General features: G+C 43.4%; 1 protein-coding gene across 7 annotated transcripts in view; it reads right to left on the reverse strand.

The window, feature by feature from the left end:
* FYN (FYN proto-oncogene, Src family tyrosine kinase) overlaps positions 1–24,956 on the reverse strand; it is a 216,225-nt gene that overhangs the window by 65,033 nt on the left and 126,236 nt on the right. The window contains exon 1 of one of the 7 annotated variants that reach the window (XM_077162685.1): positions 13,588–13,607. The exons of the other annotated variants lie outside the window; for them this stretch is intronic. The gene's annotated coding sequence lies outside the window, so the exon portion shown is untranslated. Of the gene's footprint in view, positions 1–13,587; positions 13,608–24,956 lie in introns of those variants that run through there. 7 annotated transcript variants of the gene reach the window in all.

Below are 24,956 nucleotides of genomic sequence, written 5' to 3' on the forward strand. Positions count from 1 at the left end.
GAGCTCTGATGTACAGAACCGTATCACTGACACCAGTTGTTTTCAGCTGGGGGTGACTGCTCCACCCAGGGGACATAAGAGACAGCATCTGGAGTCATTTTTGGTTGTGACGACTCGGGGAGAAGTGCTGCTAAACATTCACCATTAGCAAGGTAGGACCTGGCCCCAAGTGTCAGTTGTTTTGAGGCTGGGAAATTCTGATTTATGCAAAGGAAACAGCCTAGATCTAGATCTCTGAAAAATATATAAAGATGGTCTCTCATTGTATATACATGATTAATATGCAATTCAGGGCGTTTTCCTTAGGAGTGTAGGCATGCTAGTTTGAAGAAGACAATGAAAAAATTGACAAGAAATGCTCTGATTTTTCTCTCAAAGCTTGTTCACTGTGACAGAGAAGTCGAAACTAAAAAACAGTGAGAACTCGTTACTAACCACTCTTCCAGCGCCAAAGAAACAAAACAAAACTACATTAAACTATCAAACTAAGAGAAAACAATCTTTCAAATTCCCACTAAAAAAAAGTAGCAGCATTGTCATGTATGACTAACAACTTAGAAAAGATTTTTATGAAATAATGCAGGAGAAAAAACGCTGCTCCTTGAGGGCGGGGATTATTTTTAGTTTGCCGTTTCACTACTGCATCTGTAGTATCCAGAACAGTACCTGGCACACAGTAGGTGCTCAATAATATTTGTTAAATGAATAATAAAAAAGAGAACCCAGCCAAAACTATTTTGGAGAAAACATATACTTTCCTAAAGGGACAGCTGTATCACCATCTCATGCATTTGCAACTTTGAATTAAGTAATGTTTCTGCAAGGGCCTTGCTTACTCTCTCTACTTTATTAAAAATGAGTTTAAAAGTTGAAAGACACAGAAATAAGCCCAGGGCATTGAAAGTAAATTACAATGAAAATATTTGTATAAGAACTTATGCTCTTCTTCCTCCCCCTTGGGGCAACGAGACTAGTCTTTCCCTGATGGAAGAGTCCAAAGCTGCTCAATGAATTGTCCCCATGTTCCATGGCATGAGATAATCTTCTGAGCATTCAGGTTAAAAGAAAAACATCCTGTTACATACTGTTACGTGGCTTTTATGTCCAATGCTGTGGGCCCAGCGTTAACACCATGCATGTAACAGATTTGCTCTCCAACTGCAGGACAATGAGAAACCTTGAATAATCACTCTCTGAAAGCGGGGCCCTGGGATTATTCTGATCAGTTAAAACATCACACCATGGACTCAGGGCCATTATCCTCTCCAAGACGCTGCGCCTCAAGAAACTGGCGAGGGGGCAAGCCACGGCTCAGCAGGCAGAGTTCTTGCCTGCCATGCTGGAGACCTGGGTTCGCTTCCCAGTTCCTGCCGGCAAAAAAAGAGAAAAGAAAAAAAACTGGCAAAAAAGCACTTTGCCCAATAGGATCCCGGCTGCACCTGGGGACGCGGTGTCCAGATTGCAACTGTGAAATCCCTAGTCTCCCATTCTTCTGTGAGCAGAGGGGGCCCTGCTTCCACCAAGCAAGTAAAACTCAGCTTACTTGAAACTTCCTTAGCACTGTGGGTCTTTTCAAATGTGCCAACAGCATTAAGCAACAGCGGGAGGAGTTGCCAAAAAGAATTCAAGGGCTGCCACACCCTGCTCCCAGGAGCATGGTGGGTGTTATCGATTGATGCCAGCATTTTCTGCTTCTGCATCATTGGGTGGTTTCACATCCTCCTACCCATGGCCCTCTAGCCATTGACTGAAGCTGACATGAAGGATGGAATCCATCCCTGAATCTGGGCATAGGATGCTTGGCTCCAAAATGAATCTGGCAGAACATACACTTCGTCCTCCTGATGCCACAGACCACGGTCCAGTTGGCCAGCTGTGCATTAAACGCAGCTGTGCCCACATTTACTCATGTGCCAATCAATAAAGCAACGCCAACGCACAGGGGTATGATGTCACAGTACTTATGAGAAGATTCCAGGTGTGTGCGGGAGCAACGTACCAGAAAGGGGCAAAGGCCACAGGGAGTCTTCTGTACAAGCAGATTACTTTCTCCTGAGACACACAAACTCCCAGGCAGAGGAGGGATGGAAGGAGGATGAAGGGTGAAAGTGACCACAGATAATTTTAGTTTCAGCAGTCTGAGCTCGTTTGGCTCCGAAACCAACCCAGGTAGGTGGGAGAAGTGAAAGCCCTTAGGTATAGCTCGCCGTCCTTGCTCCTGGTGGACCCAAGCTGACCACCGGGACTTCAGAGAGGGACAGTACAGCCACATTTGGCCCACATTCTGACATGGCCCCTTTCCAAGTGTATTATTCATTTCCTTTATCACCTGTCCCTGCTTTACCTGGGCAGGTATCATGAAAGTAAAAGAATAAGGAAGGGAACAGAACTAAGCATCGAGAAAGCAAACAAAAGCAATAGAGACGGGGACAGTTGAAAAGATAAAGTGGTTTGTGGCACCCCTGCACAGTGTCAGAGGCGTCTCTGAGGACAGCCCAAATTTGGAAAAAAGCTTAAAAGGAAAACCCTCGTTTTTGGTCTACTGTAATGACATGAGGAAAAAGGATAAGATATGACAGAGAACCATCAGATATTATTTGACTTCAGGGTCCAAGATTCACGGCAGGGGGCTCTTGATCTTTGAAAATTGGAAACACCCACAAGAAGCAACCTAAGGTATTTTGCTATATTCTCTGTGAAGAAAGCTAATTCCTGGAAAGTCTAGTTTTCATCAGTTCACTGCCAACAACCTGAATTTAGAGACGGATGAGTACCACATCAGTGGCAACGGTAACCAAGCCGCAGAACCTGCTACCTGATTTTCCAAATTTCCCGACACCCTTCAATCCTTTGCCATGGGGCTTCCCTTCTTTGTAGGACATTAGGTCAGATCCTGCCATCCCACAGGTGAGTGTCCCCTTCTGGGGACAGCCTGGACAGAAGGGCCAGGGCTGACTGGGGAGGCTGCAGAGAAGGCAGGACTGGGCAGAAAATGCCCCGACGCACAAATACTCCCCAAGGTCTCAGAGCAAGTGAAGAGGCTCAGCTGGGTGGGCACTCTGGAGATGTGCACAGTTGAAGGCCAAACCAGATATGGTCTTGCTGCTGGGTCCATCCACTGCCCCCACCCCAGCCCAGCTATATATAAAAAGAACACCCAGGATTCTGCTAATGTGGGAAAATTCTCTTTGTTGCCCCGTGGAGGGAAGGAGTAAAAATATCTGTCTTGCTAAAAAGGTGATGTGCTGGTCTGAAATGTCATGTGCCCCAGAAAAGCCATGTTCTGCTAATCCATTCTTGTAGGTGCAGGCCTATTGTTGGGTAGGGCCTTTTGATTAGATTGCTCCCATGGAAATATGACCCACCCAATTCAAGGTGGGTATTATTCCTTTACTCGAGTCCTTTATGAGAGGACACAGAAAGCTCAGAGCTCAGAGGCATCTGGAGACGGAGAAGGAAAACACCCTGGGAGAAGCAAAGAGACAAAGAAACGTCCAGAGACATTTTGGAGACAGCCATTGAAACCAGAAGCTAGGAGTGAAGGACCAGCAGATGTTGGCCACACGCCTTCCCAAACCCCGCACGCCACTGGCCTTTCTTTAGAGTCAGGGTCTCTTTCTCTGGATGCCTTATTTTGGACATTTTCATGGCCTTAGAACTGTACATCTGTAACCTAATAAATTCCCTTTGTAAAAGCCAATCCATTTCTGATATATTGCATTCTGTCTGCTTTAGCAAACTGAAACAGGTGGTGTGAGAGGCAGAATTCTAAGATGTCCCTCAGGATTCCTGTCCTGGTGTACATACCTTGGATAATCCTTGGTACAGGTCATTCCTGTGATTAGGTAAAATTAAATGGTACAGTTGACTTTAAGGAAAAGGAGATTATCTTGGGTGGATCTGGCCTAATAGGTGAGCCCTTAAAAGGGACGGAGCTCTTCTTGGAAAAGTAGATTCCAAATGTGACAAGGATTTGATTTGAGGGACAGCCTCTATTATTGGCATTGAAGATGGAGGGGGCCATGTGACAAGGAATGTGAGTGGCCTCTAGGAGAGGAGAACAGCCTCCAGCTGATAGCCAGCAGGGAAACAGAACTTCAGTCCTACAACCACAAGGAACTGTGTTCTGCCAACAGTCTGCATGAGCTTGGGAATGAATTCTTCCCTAGCGAAGCTCTCAGAAACAAGAATATGGCCAGCTGACACCTTGATTTCAGCCTTGCTGAGCAAATAATCCATCCATACCATGACTGAACACCTGATCCTCAGAACTAAGAACTAATAAATGGTAGATGGTATCAATGGTAGATTGGTACATTAAAAATAAATGTGTAGATTGGCCACAGTAAATTGGTAGAAATTTGGTAGCTGACAGTGGAAAGGAAAACAAATACATATTCTACTGGATGAGGTATCTGGAGTTGAAGGCAGTGATCCTGAAGTCTGTAGGTTTCACTTGGGCCAGGTAACTTGTGAAGGACTGGACATGGCATTTCACTGCTTCTCATGACAACCTGAAGGAGCAGGCACTGTTATCCCCCACCCCGTGGTACAGTAGAGGGATCTGAGGCCACAGAAGTTGGAAAATTTGCCCACAGCTATTTCAGAGGTGGTGATGGGACTTGAAGCCAGACAGCCAGAGGCCATGGCCAGTATACCGAATCTCTATACTAGAGCTGCCTCCTGTACCATGGAATCCTGGCCGTTCCATGCAAGGGAGGAGTATGAGAATGGGATCAGGGTGGGGGTTGCTGGTGAAGAGACCTGTGGGGAAAGGTCCCCCCTTCTGTAGAATCCAACTTCACATGCATGACTCATGGGGGCCCTAATTTCAGGGACTGGCCTCACTCTCCGACATTCACACTCCACCCATTCCCACCCCCTCCCCAAGACAGGGGACTCTGGAGAGATGCCAGGACCACACAAGGGGGTAGGTCACCAACCTCCCTGATGTGCTCTAGCATCTTACTCAACACTTGAATCAACGACCCAAAGCAACCGTTAATTTCCTCATCTTTCCTTGATGTGGCAGGGGTATTTACATGCACCATGAAGGATTCAGCACTGATTTTCTTGGTATAAAAGTGAGCTTTCTGACTGCATTTCAAAATGATTTGCTTTTCAGGCAAAACCTTCTGGGACATACTTATTGCATCAACTAAGGCATAACTGTAGTGTATCCCCCAACCACAAAATGACAGATTTTATGGTCTTGGTGGACTCTTGTAATGGAGATCCCCCCACTAAACATAAGTAATAAAATTCTGTTGTCTCTGAGATAAGAAGTCTGCTGTAAAAGTTATAGTATATACAATGCAGCCACAAGCCACATGCAACAATGGGAGAACAGAGCCTGTTTAAAAGTCAAATCTAAGCTTTGCTTCCAGAAACAAAAAGAAGTCAGGCCAATCTGATCACTTATGCACACCTTGGAAAGGCCGTGTGGATGGCTCTTACTCCATACCACACAGCAAGAGAACTCAACTAATATAAATCACTCTTAGAACCTTGCATTACATCAGGAAACAACCACATTCCTGCATCTAGAAAATATTGTGGATCCCCATCTCTGGCTAGTCTTGTTCAAATGACCCCCAGGCTAAGAAGCAGCAGCTCATCTTGGCAGTGTTTTTATTTTGTCTTTCGCTTCTGTATAGGTTTCCATTCTCTAATGCCTGGAGATTCAAAAGCACTTAATAAAAAGGAAATGGAAGCATTAGTCCCTGATGGTGAGATTCAACACTGCGGTCCACTAAATGCTGGAACCATTCCCAAACCCAAATGGCCAAATGAGGTTTTAACACCAAATTGTGGAAAGGTTCCAAAAGAAGGTAAGAACACTTTCTTCTTACATTTGTTTCACTTTGGATCTCAGTGTCAGGACAAGAGTAAAAATGGCAATGAAAGTAAAGATGATATGTTTGTGCCAAAGGGTTCAGAAGGAATTAGAGTACAGGTTGAAAAATTGTTCAAGCTTTCCCTTCCCAGCCCACTGCTTAGAAATGACCCACGTAGTTAAAATTTTAATTTTTATTGAGATATAATTCATATACCATAAAATGTTCCCTTTTAAAGTGTACACTTCAGCCGTTCTTAGTATACTCAAAAAGTTGTCCAATCATCATTGCTCCCTAATTTCAGAACATTTTTATCACTCCCAAAAGAAACCCATACTCACAGGCAGCCTCTCCCCATTCCCTGCCCACCCCTGCCGCTGATTATCACTGATCTAACTTATGTCCCTATGGATACACTGCCTGTTCCAGTCATTTCCTATTAACAGAATCATGCAGTATATGACCTTTTGTGACTGGCTCCATAGCATAATGTTTTCAAGGGTCATTCATGTTGTAGTATGTACCAATATTTCAATCCTTTTTATAGCTGAATAATATTCCATTGTAGGGATATCCCACCTGTTATTTACCATTCAGTAACTGGTGAACATTTGGGTTGTTTCTACCTTTTGGCTATTCTGAATAATGCTGCTATGAACATTAATGCACAGGTTTTTCCGTGGACATGTGTTTTCAATTTTCTTGGGTTAATGTTTTAATATATAAGGAACTTACACAGATAAGAAAAATTCTAAGAGTAGGTAAATGGGAAAGCATCTAAACTGGAAATTTGAAAAAGGAAACGACAATTTGTTAAACATATAAAAATATTTTCACTAATAATCAAAGAAACACAATTTAGATTGGTGAAAAGCTTTTACCTCTAAATTAGCAAAAAAAAGTTTTAAAAATGAGATTACCCAATAGGGATGAAGGCCCAATAAAAAATGAATATTTTTATATACAGCTGATGGAAGACTGCAAATTTGTATAACCTTTGGTAAACCAATGTGGCAATATTATTAAAAAAGCCTTAAAAATGGGAACATTCTTTGACTTGTGAATTTGTGTTAAAGAAGTACTTTTTTTTAAGTGACACATGAAGAGGTTCTATGAAGTGTTATTTATAATTTGAAAATTCAGAAAACCTCCTAATTGTTTAGCAACAGAGCACTGGTTAAATAAATGTTAAGGTATGCCCATAATGAAAAGTGAAGCAATAATTGAAACTATGTCTACAGAAAATTAGTGATAATATGGGAAATGGCTCATATCCTAAGGATCATACAATCACAACTATTTAAGAAATGCCTAGAAAATTCTGGACGGAAACATACCAAGATGCTTATGTAATAACACTGTGGATGACTCTTCTTTTATCACTGTGTCTGTGTTTCTCAAGTTTTTCTATACTGGGAAATGCACTGCTTTTTTTTTTGCATGGGCAGGCATGAAATGTACTACTTTTATAATGTGAATAAATCATCTTGATTTTTAAAATAAAAAGTCCCTTTAATTTTATCAGTTACAGATTTTATTCATACATAAGATGATAAACTTGCATTGATAAAGAGTGGCTTGAGAACTGAAAAATTAGAGAGCAAGAGGGCGAGGGATCCCAAAGCCTGTTAAGAGCAACCTCTGTCTCTGGAAGGCATGAACGTGAAAGGGGCTGGAGGACACTGAGGCTGTTCTGAGTGTGTCCTCACAGCACGTGTGCTCGCAGCGGGCTGCGAAGGAATGCACAAACCAACGGCAAAGCCACGTCCAACCAACTCAAGGGCTGTGCAGGCAGCAAGGAGCAGAATCAGGGATAACAACTGAGAGGGGGGTGGGTGGATTAGGTTTTTTTTTCCCCTCAATATTTTTATTGAGAAATATCCACACACGCACACTCCAACCATATTATACAATCAATGGTTCACAATATCATCTATGTGATAATATGATAAACAGTTGTGTATTTATCACCATGATCATTTTTAGAGCATTTGTATCACTCCAGAAAAAGAGATAAAACTCATACATCCCATACCCCTTACCCCTCCCTCTCATTGACCTGTAGTATTTCAATCTACCCAATTTTTTACCCTTTATGCTCCCCTATTAGTTATTTATTTTTATCCTTTTTAAAAAAATCCATCTGTCCATGCCCTGAATAAAAGAACCATCAGTCACAAGGTTTTCACAATCACACAGTCACACCATAAAAACTGTGTAGTTATACAGTCTTCTTCAAGAATCAGGGTTACTAGAACACAATTCAACAGTTTTAGGTATTTCTGTCCAGCCACTCCAATACACCATAAACTAAAAAAGCATATCTATATAATGCATAAACATAACCTCCAGGATAACCTCCCAACTCTATTTGAAATCTCTCAGCCACTGAGACTATTTTGCCTCATTTCTCTCTCTTCCCCCTTTTTGTCAAGAAGGCCTTCTCAACCCCATGATGCCAGCTTATCCCCTGGGGTTAGGTCCCATGTTGTCAGGGAGATTTACACCCCTGAGAGTCATATCCCATGTTGGGGGGAGGGTAGTGAGTTCACCTGACATGTTGGCTTAGAGAGAGAGGCCACATCTCAGCAACAAAAGGGGTTCTCTTGGGGTGACTCTTAGGAATAATTTTAAGTAGGCTTAGCCTCTCCTTTGCAGGAATAAGCTTCATAGGGGTGAGCCCCAAGATTGAGGGCTGAACCTATTGAATTGGTTGTCCCCGCTGCTTGTGAGAATATTAGGAATTCCCCAGATGGGGAAGTTGAAAATTTCCTCCTTTCTCCCCAGTTCTCCAAGGGGACTTTGCAAATGCTTTTTTATTCTGTGCCCAAATCACACCATAACATATTGAGGCATCACAGAAACCTATACAAACCAACAAGAGCTCACACAGATCAGGGTTTGTTATCTCTTTTGAGAATTTTGGGGTCCCAAGCCCTAGGTACCCAGGACACCCACCAACCTCAGAATGATAGCACTTGCTCAAGTCAACCTCTGAATCCAACCAAAGTGCTCTGATGATTTAGGTAACTGCAGGACCTCTGGGTGAGTAAGGATCTGAGGACCACATGTGGCACAGTTCTGAGAGGCTGGGGAGAATGAGGCAAAGCCCTTCTGTTCCTTGGATGCCTGTTGGTAGTAGACTGCTGGGCAGGGAAATTCTGCATTTTGCTCTCACTTTTCCTTTTGTTGCCTGCAGTCTTTCCTGTTGGGACATTCAGCCTGGCATTTTAATGCTTCAACTTTTCAGCCACTATCTCTAGAACTTGGGGGGTATCAAACAGGGAGCAGAACAGCAAGCAACACTGGTTTATATGACCGGAAATTTTTCATATACATAAAAGATCTATCCAAGATGTTTCTTCTTAATGTTTATATCCGGTCAAGCAGTTTTCTACCCTCCTTGCCCCTGCTCTGTAAAAACAACCAAGAAAAACAAAAATAAAAACAAAAGCATGGGCTCGATTCATGGACCAGGAAAGAGAAACAGGAAAGCCAGTGTCACATCTGGGCTGCAGTGGCAGAGATGGCTTTCTGGGCTGTGCCTGTTGAAGGAACAGTTGTAGCAGAACTGGCTGGAGGCCCAAGGGTCAGGGTATCACCTGGCAGAGTCACGGGAAAACACATTAGCACAAAGCAGCTGTTTGAGAAGGCATCGTCAACACCCCTGCCTGCCAATGCTGAGAATGAGAGCTGAGGAGGCTCTCTTTCGTGGACTGAACAAAAGCCTGCTTTGCCAATCTATCCATTCTCTATAGAGGGTCTTTGCCAGATGATTCTGTAAATTTGGCCTCATACTTTCAAAAACTGAATTCTTTTTTTTGTTTTTTTTCCCCTTAACTCGCCAGCTCCAGTCAAGAAGATCCAATTCCTTTAAAGAAATGGAATGGTTTTTGAGTGAAGAAATTTTACTTTTACTTTTTTTTTGTCACGCTCATAAGACTGCATTTGTGGTTTCTGCATCTCCCCTTTTCACTGTTCATCTGGCTATGAAGTCAGAGCCCACCAAAACACGCTGCCTGAGACATCTGGTTGGGAGGCCATTTGCACTGCGTTTTTGGAACAGAGGCTGACATCTTTACTTAAGAGAATGACATGAACCCCGGTCCCTCTGGGTCTGGATTTTCATGTTGGCACCTCATTCAAGTTACACGGAATCAGCAGCACTGGCAGTGGTAACTGTTGCATCCTTTGCAGTGGTTTAGAATTTCAAAGTTTCTTGGCAGCTGTTTTGGTGTGAATGCTGATAAAGCAGGCAGTCAGAAAGCACGACTCTCTCTAACCCCACAGTCTCTAGTAGGACAAGGAACAATGGTGGTGACTGGAGCAAAGCGAGCAGAATGGGCAGCTGACTGGCCAGCTTCCGCCTATATCCCCTCATCGCCTGAAGGAAATGACAACAGTCTCTGCTTTCCCCTTGAATTTAGTTTCCCTACCCCAGCTGAGCCCAGGTTGGTTGACTATGTGGCATCTGCCTCGGTGAAGCTTTTGGAAGAGGTCTACTGTCAGGAATGTAAGTCGAGTGTCAGCACAAGATGCAAGGCAATTAAATGAAGGGGGTGGTGTAAGAGGAAGAAAACACAGAACCCACTGAAGCCAGTCTGTGACGCATTCCCCAGTGGCACAGAAACAAACAAAAGTCACAAATAGTGGTTACTTCAGGTGGAAGGAACACAAGTCACGTGAGTTAGACCACTTGTTATTGACCTACTTCACGCCTGAGTGTTGTTTGGATTTGTTGCAAATCCAAAACAGAGATGATTTGGTTTGTATACTAGTAGTAGTTCCATTTTGTAGATTGTAAAGCAATTCAATATTAACTTTTGGTTTAGAGTGTTGTCTTGCAAGGTAATTAAACTTGAGGTTACTTCCTTAAAGAAAGCACAGCAGTTAATCTTCCGATTTTTCTTGGCATTTGCAGGATTCTGGTATCAGATAGGGTTGTGCTGGGCCTGAAAGGATACAGCTTTGACAGTTTGGGGCCCAAACTCACATCACTAAAAATAAGTGAGTAGGGGGAGGATGAAGGCAGGCGTGGGGTCGGCAGGCTGTGCACTGTTCCACCAAAATCATTTCCTTCTTTCATAGTTAGAGTGTTTCAGTTAGGCTTATGGCTATAGGCAGATGAAAACTACATTTTACAGACTTTTTACAAGTGGGCGTGGCCGTGTCATTTAATTTTGGCCAACTGGCTGTGAGTAAATGCGAATATATGCAACCAAAGGGTCATGATCCTTCAAAAGAGAGCTGGTTGCCCTCCATTCTTCTTCCCACTTCCTGTGGACTGCAAAGGGGATGTGGTGCTTGGAAAATGGCTTGAACCAGGCATAGGCTGGCCATCCAGCAGGGAACAGCACAGCAGGAGGCCAGAAGGAGTCACAGCTGCTCACCCACCCTAAAGCACCAATTCTTGACAATAACAGGTGAAAGGCACGAAGTCAATGTTGTGTGAGCCACCTTTTCTGGGAAGGGGGTAAGGCCTTTTTGGTACAGCAGGTAGTATGGACTCCAGCACAAGGAGGAAGTGAGTCTAATGCAGTGGTTAACCGACAGCTCTGCTGGTCAGGAGTTTTTCCCCTGCCTCTAAAACCAATATCTGTCCTCCTTTGAGGGCAAACAGCCAGTCCTGAACTAAGGCAGGGTGGTAGGATAACAAAACTAAGAACGAATAGGGACAACAGCTTCCAGTAACTGAGAACTTAGTTTCTATTTGGTACTTTACATGTGGTGAACTGTTTAATCCTCAGGACAACCTTGCCAAGCCAAGAAACCTTGGGCTTACAGAATTTAAACACCTCGCCCAGTGTGACCCAGCCAGTAGGGTCTGCTTTGAAACCATGTTTGATGGCAAGCCACATCCTCTTTCTACTACACCATGCTACTCTTTAAGAAGAAGGTTCTGCTTTTAGCCATCTTCTAGATATAACTCAGGATTGGTTCCTGAGCCTCCAAGACATCCTCATCCTGAAGCATCAGGTCTAGTTTGGAGATCTGGAAGTCACAGCACCAGGCTGGGCCAAGCTGCCAAGAAGCTATGTGACCCCAAACACGCCATGCAAACACTATTCTAGAGCCTGGTTTCCTCATGAATCCAGCACTGAGCTCTCCAGGGTTCCTTCCAACTCAGCATTCCTGTAGGAGACCTGCGCACTCTGTACATGCTCAAGCAGAGTCCCCTGGGCTCACAGACAGGCACAGCACAGCTTTTCATGTCCCTAGAGCCCTGGTCTAAACCTCACCAGTCATGAGGACTCACGGTCGAGTTTGCGTTTGTCTAGGCCAGAGCCTGACCATGGCATTTATGAGGGTTTTGATGATGGGATAAGCTGGGCTTGGCTCTGCCATAGTTTTATTTTAGTTTATATTTTGTCCTATCATTTAAAGTGCCCTTTCTTGTTAGGGTTTTAGAAGGCCTGACTATGCCCTCCACTTCCCTTTGTTGCTGAGATGAAGGACAACTTCTAGTCTGGCTCAACCAGCTCAGGCATGTGTGACACCCTCTGGTCTTGACACCTCCTTCCTCCTCCTGATTCTCTCTGCCTCTTCTCTAAGGTTGATGGGTATAGCTGTTTACCTCCTGAGCTGCTGGAGATGAAGAAGTTAAAATAAAAACAAGAACTAGTCATTTAGTTCTTATATATGAAAAAGTTTCTAAGACATCAGCATAGCAACAAATTACCAGTTTTCAACTATTTCTTTTTCCTTCCATCTTGTCTCTCTGCATTTATCCTTTTATTTACATTTAGCTCTGCCTCCAGCCTTCATTCTGCAAACATATTCTGATCCCTTTTATGTGACATGCATTGTGCAAAGCTTTGGCTGTGAATATAAAGCCAAGTAAACATGGCCCCTGCTCTCAAGGAGCTTATACACACTGAGGAAGGAGACAGACAAACAAATCAATGGACTCCGGTTGAGGAGAGCAGCAGGCCCTGAAGAGGAGCTAGGACAATATGAAGCATGCAAAGAACCATAAGTGGTTTATGGTTTAGCTTTTTAGATTGTTTTCAATATTTATAGAGCGCTCAAACATGTGCATATTGCATAGACATTCTGCAAGCCTCTGGACTAGAAGAGTAAAGAAGAAAGGACCCTTAAAAGGAGCTTGCATCAGAATTGTGATGCGCAGCTGGGAACGTAGCTGGAAATGAAGCTTGAGAAGCAGGGAGAAGCTAGATCATAAAGAACTGAGTGCCAGTTCTACTGAGTACTCACTACTTGCCTGACGCTTTGCTATGTACAATACGCACATTTTCTTCTCTGGTCCATCAATAGCATTGTGAGTTGGGTGTTATCATCAGCACTGGTTTACAGATGGGGAATGCCAGAAGGCAGGTGAAGTTCTTTGCTTAAGCCCGGTGACTAGAAAATAGTTGAGCTGGATTTGAACTCAGCCTGGTTGAATCCAAGCCCTATGCTCTTAACTGTGCGCTAACAAGCTAAGGCATCTGCATGGTATCCTATGAGTTATGAGGCACCGAAAGCTATAAATGATGGGAGCAGATCTGTGTTTTAGGAAGATCATTCTGGCAGCTACACAGAAGGCAGAGTGGGGTGTGGGGTGGAGTTGGGGAGACGGAAGGCAGTAACTCCAGAATAGAAGTCTGCTGCTGAGTAGACAGGTTTAGAGTGGCAGGCCTGGCGGTGCTTAGGACTGACTGGATATTGAGGGTAAGGAAGAGAGGCGTCCTGTGTTTCTGATTGGCTACCAGGAGGACCACAGCTCCCTCCACAAGGTAAGAGACCACACCTCATGCCGATTCCTGTAGGTGACACAGGCAGTTCTGGGTCAGCATGAATCACAGACTGAAGGCCAGTGCTCAGGCATCTGGGCCAAAGGCTGTAAGGGCAGACAGAGAAAGAGAAAGTTTAGTAAAAGTTCATCATCAGGGGAGAAATCCTTTGAAGGACATTAATGGGACAGGACAGATACACAACCCCAGGGGGCACCATTCACATAGAACACAATGTGATCAGCAATCTCTGGAGTTGGAGCAAGATAACAGCCCTGAAAGGAGGTCTTGTCGGTGAGCAGATGAGCTTGAACTGGGAGTGGGCACCAAAAGATCCATCTGATACAATTATTAAAAAGGAATGAAATTGGGCAGTGATACATACATGCTGAAACTGGGGAGAAAAGAGAGAAGTATAGGGGAGCCAGATGGAGAGGCCAAGGTAGCTGGACATAGATGAGCACTGAGAGGCATCTAGGTAAGATGTGATTCCTAAGCTGGACAAAAACTCTACCCATTCCAGCTACCTGTCCATGCATAAGTCACACCTTGTAAATCACCTCCAACTCTAGTTAGGCTGTAGCTTTTATTGCACGTAAGCATAAAGATCTGAAACCACACTGCTGCGGAGGTGATGTACTATAAGACTAAATAAATCATACTATTTGAGAACCCAGGCAGAGAAAGAGCCCCAAGACCTTTTGGGGCTGGTAGCAATGGTAGAAGGCAGTTTGTTGTACAACTGCATGGAGCTTCCCTAAACATGAGGACACACAGCAACAGAAATGGACAGACAGAAACTGCAAGGCAGGAATCCGAAGAAAGGCAACAAGCTGCCCACCCAAAAGGGCATGTAACAACTAACATGCAACAACAGACTCATGTCCACAGGGGAGCCTGAGAAAGTGGTGAGGGTCAGAGGACAGTCAACACGAAGTGAAGCGGGGGGCCAACTTTCCCCTCCGGCTGCAGAGAGTTGACTCCATCAAGTCACACAGGAGAGCCCTTCTCATGATGCAGAAGTGGCAGTTACACCTTGGGTTTGAGTGAATCACCTAACGGTAGTAAATTCTTTGGGCTAATGTCAGAAGAAGGCTTATTTTTCAGCCGCGACAGCTCTGTTGATATAGAGAGGCTCAGCATGGACAGAGATGGAACTGGCCCAACCAGCAGCAGGAGTCACCAACAGGCTCCTCTGAAGAGAGCACTTGGTCTCCGCACTAAGCAGGAAGGATGTGGTCTGAGGCTCATGCTGGGCTCCCGTGGAGCTGCCTTATAAGACTCCAGGCAAACAAGGACCTGAGTGTGGCTTCATGCTCTGCCCCAGTTCATGCTCAGTCCAGTCCAAATGGACTCAGTGAGGAAACCATACTACAAGTTTGGAATATGCCAGGCAACAGCTTTGCCATAATTCATTTTGACAAAGACTGACCCGACATTTTTACCTAGCTCAGGTTAAAAAAAAAAAAAATAAAGGTCCTGCATATAACTAGTGTAAGCAATCTTGGGATTCATTGTTGACCCAGGTTTCAGCTTTAATCTGGACTCACTTTTCTCGAATACACACTTCTCCACCTGCTTCATTTCCTAGCCAACTTGCTTTTCTCTTAAGATTTGCATTTTCTACATAGATTCCTTTGCTAAAATAAAAACATCGCTAAACATCGGTGGATCTATGTGGATTTTATAGAGCAGATTGTTTATTTATACCAATTTCTGCCTTTTCAAAACCCATGAAACTACTTACTTTTTCTTAACAATACTTAACTGTTAAAAATCTCTTTGTGTTCAAACAAGCTTGCTGGCGAATCTTCCTTTCATTCTTCTATTTCTTTTGTGCCTCAAATACATGACTTTTTTTTTTTTAGGTGAAAATAATGGCTCAAATTTCTCCTCTTTTTTTTTTTTCTTTTCTTGTACTTTTGACCCTTTTGCCCCATGGCAAAACAAACAAAAAAATAATTCTAGCATTCTTTTGGGTACCTGAGCATATTTTGCTTTCCTGTCTGGGCCAAGTGACAAAACTATCATTCACACTCAAGCGCACACACACACACACACACACACACACCACAAACAAAACAAACATAAAAAAAAACCAGAAGCACCCATCTAAAACTTTATCCTTTGCTTCTATATTGTAATTCCAATATACAGAAGCGATGCTACTGACAGAATTTCTAGCCTGACAATTCCAAGGACTGGTGAAATGTGAAACAAGAGAATTCAAATACACTGTCAGAGGCGAGTAAATCGGTACAACCATTTTGGAAAAACAATTTTACAATACTTAGTAAAGACGAAGGTGCACCTATCCTGCGAGCAGTAATTCCACTCCTAAGGCACACCCTAAAGAAACACACCCGTGGGCACCAGGGGGTACGTGTGTCCTGAAGGACGAGGCTGAGGCCCTGGGGTCTGCACTTCCGATGGCTGCACGGCTAGGCTGGGAGCCTCGCTGCCCTGCATGGGTCCGGCACTGAACATTTATAACTTTAACTCAAATTTGTCTTCGGAGCTGGTCCCCCAAGGTCCTGAGGGGGGAGAACAGGGAAAGGGACGTGAAGCCCATTGGTTGTGCACCTATTCTTGCGGGCGCTGATCCCTTGGGGGTGCTAGTCCCTTAGCTAGACTAAGAACTTGGGAAAATGTGGGTATCTCTGCCATTTCCTGGCCACCTACACCTCCTTTTTGTTCTCTGTCACCCGGCACCATCTGGGCCAGATGGGTGTTTCCTCCTTCAAACCCCACCTCATCTGTGGAGGGAGGTGGGTGAGAGGGGTCAGCGCAGCCTCATCTTCACCACAGAGCCCTAAAGTGCCTGCCCAGCTGGGGTGCTGGTCTGGACTCGGGGCTCCCTGCCCAGGTGGCCGGGCAGCCCTGGGAAAGGACTGTGGAGGTGGCTCTGTGGGGCTGCCGCCCTCGTGACATGGGCCTCCGTGCCTGTGATTCGTGGCATCCCAAGCCCAGTCAAGTACAATATCTGTATTTTTTTTTTCAGAATGCAGTTTTATGGAGATTTATTCACACACCATTCAGTCCATCCACAGTATACAATCAACGGCTCACAGTATCATCACATAGTTGTGCATTCATCACCACAATCAATTTTAGAACGTTTTCATGATTTCAGGAAGCAAAGAAGAAAAAACAAACAAACAAAACAAAAAAAGAGAAAACCCCAAACATCCTGTATTCCTTACTCCCACCTATGCAATTTGGTTTTTAATAAATACTTTCACATGATAATGAGCAGGGAGTGAGACATGGTCCTCTTTTTAGGGAACTGAAGAACACTCTGCCCTCCTGCGGGAGGTGGTCCAGGTGCCCGGCGCCCTGTCCTGCTAGGGAAAGCTGTAGGTGGAGGCCCTGCCACCCTCACGTGCCCTCGCTTCTCCTGGTGCCAGCCACAGTCTCATTCTTCCCTCCCTCCCCACCTCTAAGCCAACACTAGGGAAAGTGCGTGGACTGGCCCCACAGCCTCCCTCTCTCCAGTCCCACAGTTCTCCAACAATATCTTCGGGGCAAAGTACTGATTACCATACGGCCAGAGTTCCTTCCTGTTTTAAAATATCTTCAAGGTGTCAAAGCTGACAGATTCTACTGGGCCGCTGAAACCTGCCCTGCCTTTTTCAGCACCATAACATACTAAGAGTGGGAACAATTTGTAGTTTAAATTATCAGCCAGTACTAATGTGGGGTTCTGGTAAGGTGCACGTATGTGGGAAATGCTGGATTATGTTGAGAGAAAATCAGGAAGAAGAGATGATGTAAAAAGAAATGCAGTTTGAACTGGGTTCAAGGAAGCCCCAGGACTCATCTCGGCATGACTTGGCCTCGTTTCTGTGGCACGCCTGGCCCTTTCTGCCTTGGGTGCTGTGGTCCCTGCCGCCTGCCCAGCCCACCGTCTCCCAAGAGGCTCTGGCCAGGAAGTTGAGTATTTCAGGTGGTTATGTGGGAAAGAGATGAATCATTTTCTTTTAATGGTTTTAATGTCAGTCTGTTGGTCCTGAGATGAGTTTCCTTCCATTTCTCTCCTTGTCTTTCTTTCATTTCCTTTCTCATTCCCCCAGTGTCAGAAAGGGAGAAAGCCATGATCTAGGTGAAGGGCTTATATTTTGAGAGGGTGGCTAAAGCTATTCTGGTTACTTTCCTATAAAATGTGAATTATGCTAACTTTTATAGGAAGAGATATGTTTTCCTATTAATTACCGACAGGGTGATATGCAAACGTCTTTGACCTAAAAAAAGAGAGTAAGAAATGGCAAATTCATACAGTTCAAATGATTACAAAGCCTCTAGACCGTTGCTGACCACATGGTAGGTGCTCAGTAAACATAGTCAGTTCTTTATCCAAGGCAGGAATGAGGCCCAGTGACTTCCGGGCTGCCCAGGAGACAACCAGTCTGCCATCTCTGGCATCCAGCCACACGGCCAAATTAAGCTGTGTGGATTTGGGAGAGCATCTAAGGTGCTTAGCTGAGTAGACAATGAAATGAATTATCTTGATACACAAGAACACAAACTTGAACACAAACAAACAAAAAAAGGAAATGAAAACGAAGAAGAGAGAAGAAAGCTGCATTGCTGCCTAACTTTCATTTGGTTTCAACTTAAAAAAGCATCCACTACCTAAAATTTGCAAAAGGAACCACAGCCATCCTATAACCCTCATGTTTTTTACTGTATTAGTTGGAAGATGGGTGTGGAGGGTTCTTTACCAAAAACAAACAAAAGAGGACAAATTGAGCTTTTAGTACAATTTACAGACTAAAAATCTCAATCTGAATCACACCATAGAAAAGGCCAACCGAGGCACTCCTGTCAGTCAGCATTACTGTATGTACTGAGCATTAAAGTTTCAAACACAGACTTTTCAGGAATCCTATTCTGAAAAGTATAGCTGATAACACAGGGACAAGCTTATGGATCTCAGGGCAGAAGGGGTTATATTTAGCTCTACTTCCTCAAAGCCACGCAGGGACAGTTCTGAATACCCTAGCATTTTAGGCAGAATCCTTCTGCTTAGTCCAGTGTGATAGCAAATCAGGAAGTTTAAAGGGAAGAGAGAACACCCGAGTTTGGAGCAGACACCTTCAGATTCCTTATGGACCACGTCCATGGCTCTATGAGGTGTCCTCAGCCTCTCCCATCACACTGTTCCTGGGAGGGCCAGACCCTCCCGACTGCAGTTCCTCTCAACAATATTATGGGAGAAGTGGCTCCAGAGACCTTCACGGACCCGTGGAGCTGCTGGGTTCAATCAGCTACCTGATGTGATGAAAGGTCCACCATCTCAAGGTCATCTGAGCCAGTTCACACTGGGCCTTCTCCTTTTACCTACAGCTAAGGAAGAAACAGAAGACTCCTTCATCCAGATTTGACAATGACCCTTTGACCAGAATTGGATCAATTGGAGGGATGTGGGTTTGCAATTTTTTTATTTTTGTCTTTTTCTTTCTTTCTTTTCTTTTTTCCATAATTTATTTTATTTATAAAGACTCTGTAGTGACCTGATGTCAACTCCCTTTCCCTTATGTGCTGGTAACCTCTATCCTCTGCTCTGCAAATTTTCTATTTCTAGACACCTCTTATAAGTGATAGCAGACAATATTTGTCCTCATGGTTCCTGCTGATTTCACTGAGCATAATGTTTTCAAGGTTCTTCCATGTTGTGGTATGTCTCAGTGCTTCATTCTTTCTTACGGCTGAATAATAGTCCACCAAGTGTATGTATCACATTTTGTTTATCCATTCATTTTTTGATGGATACTTGGGTTGTTTCTACCTTTTGGCTATTGTGAATAACTCTGCTAATAAACATTGATATACAAATACCTGTTTCCCTTTCCTTTAGGTATGCACCTAGAAGCAGAATTTCCAGGTCACAGATTAATCCTACACTGAACTTTTTGAGGAACCACCATATTGTTTCCCACTGTGGCTGCACCATTGTACGCGCCTACCAACAATGCTCTAGAATTCCACTTTCTCTGTATTCTTTCCAACACTTATTTTCTGTTTTTTAATTAACAGCCACCCTTGCGTGTGTGAAGTGGTAGCTCAGTGTAGTCTGGGTTTGCATTTCCTATATGGTTAAGGAAGTTGTCTTGCACCTTTTTCTGATGGTAACAGTTTTTGCTAACCATCTGTCTACTGACCTCTAGGCCAACACCTACTTGTGTGCTGTAGATATGCTTACCAGATTCAGTTATAAAAAGGAGGAGGTGACAGAGCAGAAGGACAGTGCACCAAGCAGTGCCAAGAGAATCTCTGATGCACGGGCTGTGCCTCTGGCTCTGTGGGGTGTTGGCTGCCCAGTCCAGGGGCTGTGTGAAGAGGACACCTAGCTGTGGGATGAGGGTCCATGTAGCCAGGGTCCTGTGGGTGTACAAGCCTTGTGGCTGAGAGGTGGGAGGGCAGGGGCTCATAACCTAGGGATTCCTTCCTTGTCTTCAATTATTCACTGAAAGAAGACTATGATCCTCCTGATTTTGGGATGGAGACCAAATACAGGAATGGCTATAAATAGAAGGGAACCAAAATAAAGAATTCAAAGTCCATTTGGTTATTTGAAGAGTTTTCTTTTTTGGATGCCGGCCAATTTCCTTTTTCTGGTTAAAAAAAAAAAAGTTGATCTTCAAATTACCCAATCTCTAAAGTTTTAGATCCCCTTTTTTTTGAGAAGGTAGAGAGAATTAAAGGGTCTAAGCAGAATGGGGAGAATAACCAGCTGCTATGTAGACTATGAGATGTCAGATTAAGCCAGTTATACACCCAAGTTCATGGTGAATCCCACAAGGGAGCCATGTTGTAGAACCAGGAAGTACATATATGATCACTGTGTTAAGGTGAAAGGTGACAGAATGCAATATATCAGAAATGCAGTGACTTTTATAAAGGGGAGTTTAATAAGTTAGAAGTTTACAGTTCTAAGAAAGACACAGCACCCAAATGACCGTACCAACAAGGGGGTACCTTCACTCAAGAAAGGCCAATGGGTCAGGAACCCCTCTGTCAGCTGGGTGGTCATGTGGCTGCATCTGTTGGTCTCCTGATCCTGGGCTCTGGTGCTTTCAGCTTCTGTTCCTGTGGGGGATCCTCACTTTACTTCTTCAGGACTGGCTTTCATCTCTTGGCTTCCCTTGGCCCTCTCCTGGTTCTAGCTTGCTTAACATCTCATGGTGATGTCTGCTGGCTCCAAGCATCTCCAAATATCCTTGTCTCTGTTCTCTATGTGTCTGCATCTGTGTCAGCTCTGCTGTGAAGTTTCTGTCAGTTCTGAGGTTTCTGTCATTTCTGGCTCTCTCTAACATGTTTCCTCTTTTAAAAGATTCCAGTAAACTAATCAAGACCCACTTGGAGTGGGTGGGGTCACATCCCATCTAATCAAAGGTCACACCCACAGTTGGGCACACCACATCTCTGTAGAGATAATCTAATCAAAAGTTTCCAACAGAACTGAATTAGGATTAAAAGAAGCAGCTACTGCCACAAGATTGGATTAGGATTAAACCATGGCTTTTCTGGGGTACATAAAACTTCCAAACTAGCACAATCATAGCATAGGGAAAGTAAGTTGCTTCGGGTTACTGCCCACTTGCAAATCTGCAAATAAGACCCATCACCTGCTACATAGCTGCGTTCTAATGATTTGAGAATGAAGATGATAATGGAAATGTGTAGTGTTACTATGCAGCTAACATTTAAGTTAATGATGCAATTCTGTGACAGGAATAAGCAAAAAACCAGATGCAAAGCCAAGAGTCAAATCATTATTTTTAAAAATGTTTTTCCCATATAAAAGTACCAGGCTGGGAGTAGGGTGGGGCAAATGAGGCACTCACTCTGGCAGCAAAATGTAAGGAAGCAATCAAAATCTCAGTAATCAAGATGAAAATTATGGTATTAATATATTACTTACGGTGATTACTGAGTTTTTTGGGGGGTGCCTGAAATCATATGCCCCAGGAGAGTGCCTCACTGGCATTCCTCTGCTCTTAACCTGTTAAAAAAATCCATCAATGAAAGGCATTAAATGATTAGAGAACATCCAACTAAATAATTATGGCAAAACCAACTAAAAGCTTCAAGAATAAGTCTTCATTTGTGGCCTACTCTTGGCCAAGGACTCCCACTTCCAGGAATCATCCTAAGGAAATAATAAAGATGTGCACAAAAATTTAGAAACATTCATGCAATGTTATCCATGCTGATAAAACATTGGAAATAATCTAGGCGCTTATTCACAGGGAATTAACAAAAGGTATACCAGATTCCCAAGCTGTTAAAAATGATAATGTGGCAGAATATCAACAACCCTGAAAGTTGTTCATGATACGATTAAGGGAAACATGGAAGTTACAAAAGGCTGGATGAAAATATGATCCTACCTCTTCTGTCCATTCGTGTCCTCTATAATCCATTCTCTACATGGCAGTCAGAGCAATCTTGAAGTTACTCTTAGGCTTCAAATGGCTTCTAATGGTATTTAATATACATTTTTATCCTTAAGGCCTCTGCGCCTTTGCTTGAAATGCTCTTCCCCCAGATACTCACATGGCTGGGTCCTATCCAGGATTCAGGTCACCTTCTCAAAAAAGGATTTTCCTGGCATCAACCCTCCCTGTCAATATCACTCTGTTTTATTTGCCTCACAGCATGTAACACTTTTTAGAAATGATCTTACTTATTACCTCCTCCCATGAGAAGGGAAGCTCCAGGGTGGGGGTTTTGCCTGATCGTCCTTTGCATACCCACACTGTCCCCAAACTGCACCCAGCCCAGAGCAGACACTCAGCAGATCAATGCTGAAGGACGGGGTCAGCTGTTTAGATATGTATACTTACATTAATTAAACACACACATTCACATGAAAAAGGGACTGGAAGAACACAGCACAAAATAACACGGTTGGATACTGAAATTCTGTTTCTTCTTTTGTTTACATTCATTACTTTACAACAATAATGGATTACTTTTGAAATAATGAAAACAAAATGTTTTTCCTGTTTATTTTCTAAAGTCATACTAAGGAAACACTGCCACACTGGACTGAGACTAGCACCACAAAATTTTGGGATTGGAAGAGCTCACAGAGACCAAGCCTAACTCTCACTTCAGAGATGGGAAGCTAAAGCCCAGCATGGAGAATAAGTACTGGTTTACAATGGCCTAACATGCAAGAAATTAGTACAGAGTTCTTTTTACTAAATCAGTGGTTTTCAAACCTTAGTGTGCATGAGAATCACCTGGAAGTCTAGTGAAATAGATTGCCGGGCTCCATCCCCAGAGTTTCTGAGCCACTGGGCCTGGGGCAGGGCCAGTGAACCTGCATTTCAAATCCCCAGGTGAAGCTGATACTGCTGGTCCAGTGCCACAGTTTGAGAACCACTGGTCTATGTCACACGGCCTCCCACAGCTCCCCGAGTGCTAGCTGCCCTTTTTGTAGGAACGGTAGCGATTAAAACAATACCTCCAACCAAAGGATTCATAAAAAACCCCTCTAGATCCCCTCCCAGAATTTTCTACTGAAAGGAAGGAAAGTGGACAAGATAAACAATTTTTGAGAGCCTATATATACCGGGTGTTATACTGGATGGTCTACATTTCTTTGTTTGTTTAATTCTTTTGATTATAGAAAACCTAAAATCAGAGAGGTTAAGAAACTTGCCCTTAGGAATTCTTCTTAGGAAGTGGTGGAGCCAGATTTCAAATCCATGTCTGTTTGATTACAATGTCCACCCTCATTCTCCACCAAGCTGTCTCAGGGGGCATCCAGAAAGGCAAACTGGTCTCCTAATGTAGAAATCAACACCTCTAAGAAATAGTAATATGATGTCATGTTCTCGATGATGTCAAAGATGTACATACTAATAATAACATCCAACCTCTTCTCTGGGCCTGCAACCAGAGTTTACTCATTTACATGGTATTCAGCAACTTCTAAGAACCTAAGTGCTAAAGATGATCTGAATGATGCCTGGCTCACAGCATGTCATCTGTGAAATAAGTAGGAGAAAGAGAATTTATCACCGAGCTCAGCTTCCAGCAGAGGGAAGAACTCACACATGCCCTATGGGAAAGAACCAAATAGACTCAGTAACTGTGAAGAACTGGCCCATTATTTGAGAAATTAAATTTGAATCAAAAGACCAAAAGTCAAACACAAATAGGGGAATGCATTGTTTACCATTTGAGATAAAAATAAAAAATAGTAATTGCTTCCTTTTCATTTATAGATGAGAAAATTAAATTGAGGGCCGTGAAAGTTTAGGTAACAAACGTCACAGAACCTACCAACATTCACACAATCAACCTGTTAAAATTTGTCCCGGATTTCGGTTACATATGACCCAATTTTTTAAAAAATTTTTTATTAATTAAAAAAAAGTTACAAGAAACACAAACATTCCCAACACATACACTCAGCAATTCACAATATCATCACATAGTTGCATATTCATCATCATGATCATTTCCCAGAACATTGGCATCAATTCAGAAAAAAAAATTAAGACAACAGAAAAATATAACAGAGAAAAAAAAATTTATACATGCCATATCCCTTACTGATCCCTTTCATTGATCACTAGCATCTCAAACTAAATCTATTTTAACATTTGTTCCCCCTATTATTTATTTTTTATTCCATATGTTCCTCTCATCTGTTGACAAGATAGATAAAATCACACAGTCACATTGTGAAAACTATATTATACAATCATCATCAAGAAACATGGCTACCGGAACACAGCTCTACATTTTCAGGCAGTTCCCTCCAGCCTCTCCATTACATCTTAGATAACAAGGTGTATCTACTTTATGCATAAAAATAACCTCCAGGATAACCTCTCACTCTGTTTGGAATCTCTCAGCCATTGACACTTTGTCTCATTTCACTCTTTCCCCTTTTGGTCGAGAAGGTTTTCTCAATCCCTTGATGCTGGGTCTCAGCTCATTCTAGTGTTTTTCTCAATCCCTTGATGCTGAATCTCAGCTCATTCTGGGATTTCCGTCCCACGTTGCCAGGAAGATCTACACCCCTGGTAGTCATGTCCCACATAGTCAGGGGGAAGGTGGTGAGTCTGCTTGCTGTGTTGGTTGGAGAGAGAGGCCACATCTGAGCAACAAAAGAGGTTCTCTTGGGGGTGACTCAGGCTTAATTTTAAGTAGGCTTGACCTATTCCCTGTGGGGTTAAGTTTCATAAGAACAAACCCCAAGACTGGGGGCTCAGCCTATAGCTTTGGTGTCCACACAGCTTGTGAGAATATCAAGAATTCAACTTGGGGAAGTTGAGTTTTTCCCCGTTCTCACCATTCCCTGAGGGGGACTTTGCAAATACTTTTCCACTCACTGATCAAATCACTCTGGGATTCATCAGGG

Source organism: Tamandua tetradactyla, chromosome 5 (genome assembly GCF_023851605.1).
Source record: "Tamandua tetradactyla isolate mTamTet1 chromosome 5, mTamTet1.pri, whole genome shotgun sequence".
NCBI classification, from domain to species: domain Eukaryota; kingdom Metazoa; phylum Chordata; class Mammalia; order Pilosa; family Myrmecophagidae; genus Tamandua; species Tamandua tetradactyla.